We start from the raw sequence: 9,427 nt of genomic DNA on the forward strand, positions 1-9,427 counted from the left end.
TCTCTCGTTCTAATAATTGTCTTTGACCAGGTCCCTGACACAGGGCTCCTGAAACGCTTGTAAATTCCTAAGTGATAAGAGCACTAGGAACATCTTTTGTTCTGATGAGGTGAGTGTGGTTGGGTTCCTGGATGGGGGCTGGTCACCAGCAAGACCAAGCCGTGATTAGAAGCTTGGAATTATCAGCCCACCCCTCATCCTCCAGAGCGGGGAGAGGGGCTGGAAATGGAGTTAATAATTGATCGTGTCTATGTGAGGAAGCCTCCATAAAATCCCAATAGTAGGAGGTTTGGAAAGTTTCCAGGTTGGTAAACACATCACACCGGGAGGGTGACGCACCTCAACTCCATGGGGACGGAAGCTCCTATGCTCAGGACCCTCCCAGACCCTGCCCTATGTATTTCTTTATCTGGTTGTTCATCTGTATCCTTTATCGTATCTTTTAATAAACTGGTAGACATAAGAGTTTCCCTGGGGTCTGTGATCCATTTTAGCAAATTAATGGAACCCAAGGAGGGGGTCATTGTAACCTCTGATCTATAGCTGGTTGGTCAGAAGCACAGGTGATAACCTGGGCTTGTAACCAGCGTCTGAAGTATGTGTGTATGGGGGTCGGGACAGCAGCAGTCTTGTGGGACTGAGACCTTTACTTGTGGGACCTGGTTAGACAGTGTCAGAATTGAGTTAAATTTTAGGACATCCGGTTGGAGCCACAGAGAATTGCTTGGTGTGCAGAAAAACTGAGATTTTTTTCCTTTACAGCCAAATACTTTGCTAAGTGCTGAGAATATATTATCTAATTTAATTGTCACAATAATCAGCAAAGATCGATGTCATCCAAAGAGTTAATTATAGTGTCTGGCTAATAGGTATAAAATAGGACAAACTTTCACAACCATTTGCCTCTGGCTATGTCAAAGTGGCCTTGTCAAAAGTAAAATCACTGTTTTTTTGTTTTTCGTCTTTGTTGGGGTACAGTTGATGTAAAATCACTGTTTTTAATGCCAGTGACAACAGCAACAACTATCTTAAACCTTTGCTTATCCTTAATTCCCACTAAAATTCTGGGGACTCTGTCGTTTAATTTCTCTATCATTGAGATGTTTCGCAGGCACGTACTTCTTTTTTAATAAAACCACCACCACGCCGGCGATATACGATATCTTAATAATGATAAGGTTGGCATAATTAGGAAGCCCACAAATAAGAGAGGTAGACTACCCTATGATTTTTGAAATGGAAAAACACAGTAGTATCCAATCTTAAGTAGTCAAATCTAATTATTAAATAATTATGCAGCAGGGGGAGCTTGGTGGGAGCTGGGGTAGACAGGGGGCACAGTGGCTTTGCTCACCATTGGTAAAGCGGTGAACACATTTTAAAAAAGGATCACTCCTTGATTTCTGTGTCTCACACCTTGTCCTCACAGTGTCTCCACCAATGTCTTTCCAAAATAGCCTTAACAACTATCATGTAGACGTACCATCTTTAAATATGTATTGACTTTTAAGATTTTCCAAAAGATGCGATGTTTTGGAAAATGTGCTAAGGAAGAGCAATTGCCCGCCCTGTTCTTCCGCCAGCTCTGCTTTCCTTAGTTTGACCAATAAAAAAATTGGGAAAGACTCTGGCAGTCTGATAAGACCGCCATTCAAGATTCCAGTGAATTCCCTGAGAACGAGCTTATTTAAAGTCTTTCTGGATAGATCACTTGGGCTAAACCCTTGGCTTCAGGCAATATGTGATTTAGTCACCAGATGAAGCCCTACCCTGTCCCCATCCCAGGCCAAAGGGTCATAAATTCTTTAATATCTTTTTGTGACTCTTCATCACAGTGCTTTGCAAGTAATATGACTCAGTAACACTTTAGAGTCGGCTCTATAAGAAGAGTTCTTATCACGGTGCAAATTCAGCTATGATTCTTCACACCTATATAGTCATGGCAGTTTTTAGGGAAATTCCCTCTCGTCCAGTTGTGTATAATTTTACCGAGGCCTGTTTGCAATTACAATGCCGAACATGGATATTTTATCATTTTTATTATTCTTGATGTTAAAGCACAAAATGCCACACATGGCAAATACTAATTAATTGTGAATAAAAATAATATGGGAATGTACCGAGTCTATTGGCTGCAATAGTCTCTCCCGCCACCACTTACGTAGGTCCACATTAATAAGACAACAAAAGTTTAGGGAAACGACAGGTATTGAGATTACTAACATAACCATGACAAAACAAGCTGATACCAATCTGACATAAATTCTTAATACTCACATCCTGTTTGTTGCTCTCCATCTCTCTGCTATACTAAGAATTGACACGCCCTCCAATTCTTCTTTAAGGTACTGCTTCCTGTAAATTGTAATTGGCTAGTTATTTATTTGCTTTATCTACTTAAGCTCCTTCAGAGATGAGGCTGTGTCAGCCCCCCGACCCACGGGCACACCGATAAGTACTTGTGGAAGTAGGTGAAACCTCATATAATTCTAGTGTCTTAGATTAACTCAATTCTGGGGTCCTCAACAAAGCTCTCTCCACTTGTTCAGTAGCCAGTGGGAAGAATTTTATCAAGTAAAGGGAGAGAAAACGGAAAGAGCTGAATATGGTGCAAAATGGAACCTCTATATTTTGAGTCATTGCTCTGTCACCAACTAGCACTGTTTCCCCATCAGCAAAAGGAGCGGGGATTAGATGAACTTGCTGTCATAAAACTCTGTGATTTAATGTGGCTTATTTTGCCATATAAAATTAATAAAATATTTGAAATAAACCACCTCCTCACAGCTTCACCTAAACAGCATCAGTGAGCTGCAGTGGAGTCAGAAATCAGGACTCTGCTTAACCAGTTATCAAGTCCGAGTGTTTCCTCCTTGACCAGCTCTCCTGACTTGGATGCATAGTTGGGGATCAGCTGAGATGTATGGTGAAACACTAGTATTATCTCCTGAGTTTATTAGGAGGAAGGGGAGAATTAGGACAGACCATTCCTTTGACTATTCCACAGCCTCCTTATTACCCTTTCCTTTTCATTTCTCTCTGCAGCCCCTGCCCCCCAGTGTCTCTCCTTTCCTCTGTCTGCTAGTTCTTGGCTTCCAGGTCATCATCATTCAGGGAGAAAATAAAAACCAAAAACCTCTACAACTCTTCTAACTCAAATAAATATACTTTTAAAAGTAAGGTGCTATACTTGCAGTGAATGAATGAATGAGCCATAATTTTCTAAGGAAATTCCAATTTTCATCTTTCAAAAACCTACAGAGTTATCATGTGCATAGCACTTAAACTCCTGGTAGGTATCTTTCAAGGCCAGCACAGTTCCCTTTGCCTGGATGGTTTTTCTATGGCTCTCACTCTCTTCAGGTCTTTGGTCAAAAGGCACTTCCTCAGACCCATTCCTTCCCCCACCAGCAATTGAATATGCCAGTCCCCTCCCCATTTCTTACTACATATTTTCTTCATAAGATTTATCACTGTCTGGCATTTTATTACACATCCACGCATTTTCTTGTCTATCCCTTCCCTAGAGTATAAACTCCAGGAAGGCAGGACCATTGCCCACGTCGTTCACTGTGAGGTCTCCAGCACCCGGAGCAGGGCTCGGACACGGTAGGTGCTCAGGAAATAACAAATATTCTCTCAAGTACTCTGAGGCTATGTGCTAGTTTCTCCAGAGCCCTAGGACCCCCTTCTCCCTTAGTCCCGCCCAACCGTGAGTCACCACCCACCTCTACCCGAGCCCAGCTCGGAAGCTCGTCCTCCCGCCTGCCAGCCACAGGGACAGCGCTGCGCACCCACCACCGGGACCGGGCAACTGCGGTTGGGCCCGGCGGCTCCGCTCAACCGCCCATCTCCGGGCTCACCCACGCCTCTCCGCTGGTCCCAGGAGGCCACGCCCGGGGGTGACAGCGATGCCGCCACTGTGCTTCCGCCCGCCCGGCTGCGCGGCCGTTAGGACCCCCCGCGCGGCTACGAGATGCCCAGGATTCTGTTTTGAACGATCCGTTGATGTGGGAGGAAAACGTGACTCGTGGGTCCGGCTGCCTCCGTTAAGCAGGACGCAGGCAGCCACCCCTGGCGTGAGCAGGGGTCGCGCTCTTGAGTCCCCACGACCGCGGCCCCAGTCCTACTCCTCACCCTCGCGCCAAACTGACGGTCCGGGCCGCAGCCCACCCCGCTCCCACCCCGCGCCCAGGCATCTTCGAGAAGAGAGCGGAGAACCCTTTACGGGGAAACGACTCTGGGCCCCACCATCCTTGATGCCGCCGTTAAGAGGGTGTTAACATTTCTGCTTTAAGAGATACCGGTTCCCTCTCAGCGCCTCCGCGCCCGGGGCGTGTTGCCCTCAGACAACTCTGCGGGGTGGGCCGGGGTCGAGGCTGAGAAGACAGAGGGCAATTTCTAGTGGTTCTTTTGGACCCGGTGGCTCTTTTCTAATGAAAAGCCCCAAATGTCTTTCCTTCCACCTCCTGGAAAGGACTCTTTAAAATTTGGGGTTAGGAGTAATAAAGGTCGTCCCGCGCTGCCTCGTGGGTGCTGTCCCGGGAGTGGTTGGTGGGCAAGAGAGGGACCGGTGCTTTGGAGATTGTTCTCCCCTTTGTCCCCTAGCTAACTTGGAATTATTTAGAGCCTCATAGTGATAGCATGGCCTTTCAGCAAGGGCTGAGTCAGTAGTGACAAGGTTTTTTTTTTTAAACGTCTGCATTACACTTCTCAAAAGGGAATATTCCCAGTGAGCAATAAACTCAGGGAAAAGGCGTGTAGCTGAATTGGTCATATCAGGGAGACTCCAAATCAAAACCACAGGAGATGCTACCGGACACCCACTAGGATGGTTAAAATGAAGGAGGAGGAAAAGGAAAGAGAGAGAGAATGCCAAATACGGGAGGCCAGAACTTTCACACGTGGCTAATGGGGGTACAAGATGATAAACTGGCGCACTTTGAAAAATATTTAGCAATATTTATTAAAACAGAACATATGTATACAATGGAATGTTACTCAGCCATAAAGAAGAATGAAACAATGCCATTTGCAGCAACATGGATGGACCTGGAGATTATCATATGAAGTGAGGTAAGTCAGAGAAGGATAAATATTATATGATATCACTTATATGTAGAATCTTAAAAAAATGATAGCAATGGACTTGTTTACGAAACAGAAATAGACACACAGACATAGGAAACAAACTATGGTTACCAAGGGGAAGTGGGGGGGATAAATTAGGAGTTTAGGATTAACATATACACACTACTATATATAAGATAAACAACAAGGACCTACTGTATAGCACAGGGAACTATACTCAATATCTTGTAATAACATATAATGGAAAAGAATCTAAAAAATATATGTATGCATACTGAATCACTTTGCTCTACACCAGAAACACAACATTCTTCATTAAGAAACACAACCATACTTCAGTAAAAATTATTTTAAAAAAACCAAACAGAACATATGCCTGCCCTATGACCCAACAATTCCACCCCTAGATATATACTCAATAGAAATGCATACACACGTTCATCAAAAAATAGGTATTAGAATGTTCATCTCAGCAGTATTCATAACAATGCCAGACTGGAAATAATCCAAATGTCCTTTAAGAGAAGAATGGATAATTTACATTGTGTCATATTCACACAGTGGAATATTATACAGCAATGACAGTGAATGTGCTATAGCAACCTGCAGTTATATGGATGAATCTCACAAAGTTGAAGAAACCAGGTGCAAAAGAGGACAGATCGAATGATTCCATTTATATAAAGGTTCAAAAACAGGCAAAACTAAGCTGTGGTGTCATAAATCTAAATCTGTGGTTACCCTTTGGGGGGTTGTGACTGGGAAGGGACACCAGGACTTCTGGGGTGTGTTCTGTGATTTTGTCGGGGTGCTGTTAACTTTGTAAAAACAATAATCGAACTGAGCATTTTTCCATATGTGTTTTACTTAAAAATGTTTTTAGTTAAGAAAAAAAAGGGACTTCCTTGGTGGTGCAGTGGTTAAGAATCTGCCAGCCAATGCAGGGGATACAGGTTTGAGCCCTGGTTCAGGAAGATCCCACATGCTGCAGAGCAACTAAGCCCTTGCGCCACAACTACTGAGCCTGCGCTCTAGAGCCCGTGTGCCACAACTACTGAGCCTGCGTGCTGCAACTACTGAAGCCCACACACCTAGAGCCTGTGCTCTGCAACAAGAGAAACTACCGCAACGAGAAGCCTGCGCACCACAACGAAGAGTAGCCGCCGCTCGCCGCAACTAGAGAAAGCCTGCGTGCAGCAACGAAGACCCAACAGATCCAAAAATAAATAAATAAAATAAATTTATTTTAAAAAGAAAAAAAAAAGCATTAACTATTATTAATTTGTCCATGTTCTCCTCTATTCAATTCAACATACATTCATTTTATAATCACTATATTAGTAAATAAGGCACTAGGAGGCACTGTGGAGTCCTGGAATGATGTCTCTGCCTCCCAGGAGTTCATCATCTAGGAGGTGTTACAAATAAAAGTCATTGCTTGGGCGTAGTCTTTAATACTATACTGTTAGGGAAGTCCAAAATAATTCCCTTGGAAGAAAGTTGGGGAAAAGAATATGCATCTATGCAGAGTTTCTGAGTTAGAAGGGCTCTTAAGAGGCTCATGATTTCTCGTGGGCAGGGACCAGGATAATCAACTGTCTCACTTTCCCCAGGACTCAGGGGTTTCTCACAACAGGGGACTTTTAGCACTAAACCCAAGATAGTCTTGGGTAACCTGGTATGGATGCACATTCTAGCAGGGGCTGAGCCTGATTCATCTTTGAACTTGTTGAAGTTTCCAACATAAAGTCTGGGACATACAATTGATTAATAAGCTCAATGAATATTTGTTGAAATGGGGGAAAATGTTAACTGAAATAAAGGCACCTGTTTATGTGATGCCAGTGGTTTTTTGGGAGCAGGAATTGTGCAAAATATGGGTTAGGGACAGGTTGAGGAGGGCTTTGAATGCCAAGCTGAATAGTGTGTTTTATATTTTACTGGTAGCCATGGAATGCTTTTGAACAAATACAGTGACATGAAAAAAAATCTGTGTTTCTCCTCATCAAATCTGGGTCACTGAACAGGACTAGATGGCCTAAGTAGGGTTGGCATAAGTCTACAAGTTGAGGTCCATGTAGAAGGTTATTAGAAGTCCAGAAAAAAAAGTTAAATAATAGACTTTCAGACCCTTAAGGGAACTAAGAGCTTCACTAATCTAATGCCTTCCTTATTTTTTAAAAAAATATTTATTTATTTGGCTGCATCGGGTCTTAGTTGTTGCATGCGGGATCTTTCATTGTGGTGCATGGGCTCCAGAGCATGTGGGCTCTCTAGTTGTGGAGGCACGGGCTCTAGAATGTGCGGGCTCAGTAGTTGTGGCCCGTGGGCTAAGTTGCCCCACGGCATATGGATCTTAGTTCTCAGACCAGGGATCAAACCTGCATCCCCTGCATCAGAAGGTGGATTGTTAACCACTGGACCACCAGGGAAGTCCCCTTCCTTATTTTTTTAATATTTTTTTCTTATTATAGTAGTTCCCTCTTATCCATGGGGGATACTTTCCAAGACCCTCAACGGATGCCTGAAACTGCAGATTGTACCCAACCCTATATATACTATGTTTTTTCTTATACATACATACATACACATGATAAAGATTAATTTATAAATTAGGCACAGTAAGAGATTAACAGCAGTGACTAACAATAAAATAGAACAGTTGTAACAACATACTGTAATAAAATTTATGTGAATGTGATACCATGACAGTACATCTGGTAAAGCAGCCGGCTGCCAAGTGAGTGATCAGCCTCAATGAACTGGACCAGGGGATGATTCCCATCCCCGGCAGGACGAAATGGGATGGCTTGAGATTTCATGATGCTACTTAGAGTGGCGCGCAATTTAAAACCTGTGGATTGTTTATTTCTGGAATTTTCCATTTAATATATTTTCAGACAGCGGTTGATCGTGGGTAACTGAAACCTCAGAAAGTGAAAGTGCTAAGAGGGTACGACTGTATATGTTCCTTTTACAAACTGTTTCTTCCATACCTTTTTCCCCCCTCCTTTCTTAAATGTTAATATTTATCTGTAATACTAATTTTAGTTTGCAATAAATGAAGGCCCAGTAGTAAGGTGACTTGTCCAAGTTCATTCGGCAGGTCCTAAGCAGTTCCTGGTGTTTTTTCTGATTTTCCTGTTGCCCGAGAGGCTATGACTCAGTGTCTCATGTTCTCACTAATCAAGATGCCAGTGGTTTATCTTTACTCGCTGGAGGGCGTGGGCCTGTGGTGAGGAACAACAGCAGTTTTTTTTCCTGGACGCGCAGGCCCAGCGGCCATGGCTCACGGCCCCAGCTGCTCCGCGGCATGTGGGATCCTCCCGGACCGGGGCACGAACCCGCGTCCCCTGCATCGGCAGGCGGACTCCCAACCACTGAGCCACCAGGGATGCCCCACAGTTCTTTAAGTATATGAATTATTAACCTAAAAATAATATTGCATGTTTCCGCATATTCATTTAACATTACTAAGAACAAAATGCCCTTTTCTCTCATAAACACAATTGTTTTTAAAGGTTCTAATGTGCCTTTGTTGATTAGAATTGTAGTTGTAATCCTCCCGTCATACATATAATATGCAGTAATAATCAAATATCTGATACTAAAATAACTTACTGATAAATTCTAATACTGAACACAGAATAGTTCTATCTCTACTAACAATAAAAAGCAAAACCACTTAGTTTATCTTGGGAAATTTAAATTCTGGCCATTATTTTACAAGTTAGGAATCTGAGTAATCCAACTATGAGATGCCTTTCTCATTGTAGAAGTTTGCTCTGTCGATGCGCGTTTGTTTTGGGATTCCCTCTTTTTCCAACCATCCCTGCATATGACGCACTTTGGAGATGCAACCTTGAAATTGCCCTCATACTGTGCCCTGGTCAGTATTCTGGATCCAGCCTCCAAATTCCAGCTTTTGCCCCTCAGCCTGAGTATATTTGCGGAAAAACACCCCGTGTGCCTTCCCCCCAGTTTCATAACCCACTGATATCAAGGTGTCCCCTTCTCCCAGGCTCATGCTCAAACCCTCCTCGCCCTCCTCTCACGTGGCGGGAAGTACCCAGGCGACCACCACGCCAACGGTTCCCCCAGCCGAGTAACCGACGCGCCGGAAGCCTAGACAATTCTTGAAAAAAATTTTAACATCCTCCCCCTCCCTGCCCCACCCTCAATCCCACTTTGGCATAAGCAAGATATACCTTATTATGCTAGAATTATTTACAGCCTAGTAATAATTTTCTCATGGTACTTTTATTATTGCAAATACAGCTGCCTCTCATTCCTCCTCTTATTTCTAAACTATGGCCATAATGATACTGAAGGGCTA

General features: G+C 43.5%; 1 pseudogene; it reads right to left on the reverse strand.

The window, feature by feature from the left end:
* Positions 1 to 8,809: 8,809 nt before the first annotated feature.
* On the reverse strand, positions 8,810 to 9,118 carry LOC136130348 (acylphosphatase-1 pseudogene; annotated as a pseudogene).
* Positions 9,119 to 9,427: the final 309 nt, after the last annotated feature.

The sequence above is a fragment of the Phocoena phocoena genome, chromosome 11 (genome assembly GCF_963924675.1).
Source record: "Phocoena phocoena chromosome 11, mPhoPho1.1, whole genome shotgun sequence".
NCBI classification, from domain to species: Eukaryota; Metazoa; Chordata; class Mammalia; order Artiodactyla; family Phocoenidae; genus Phocoena; species Phocoena phocoena.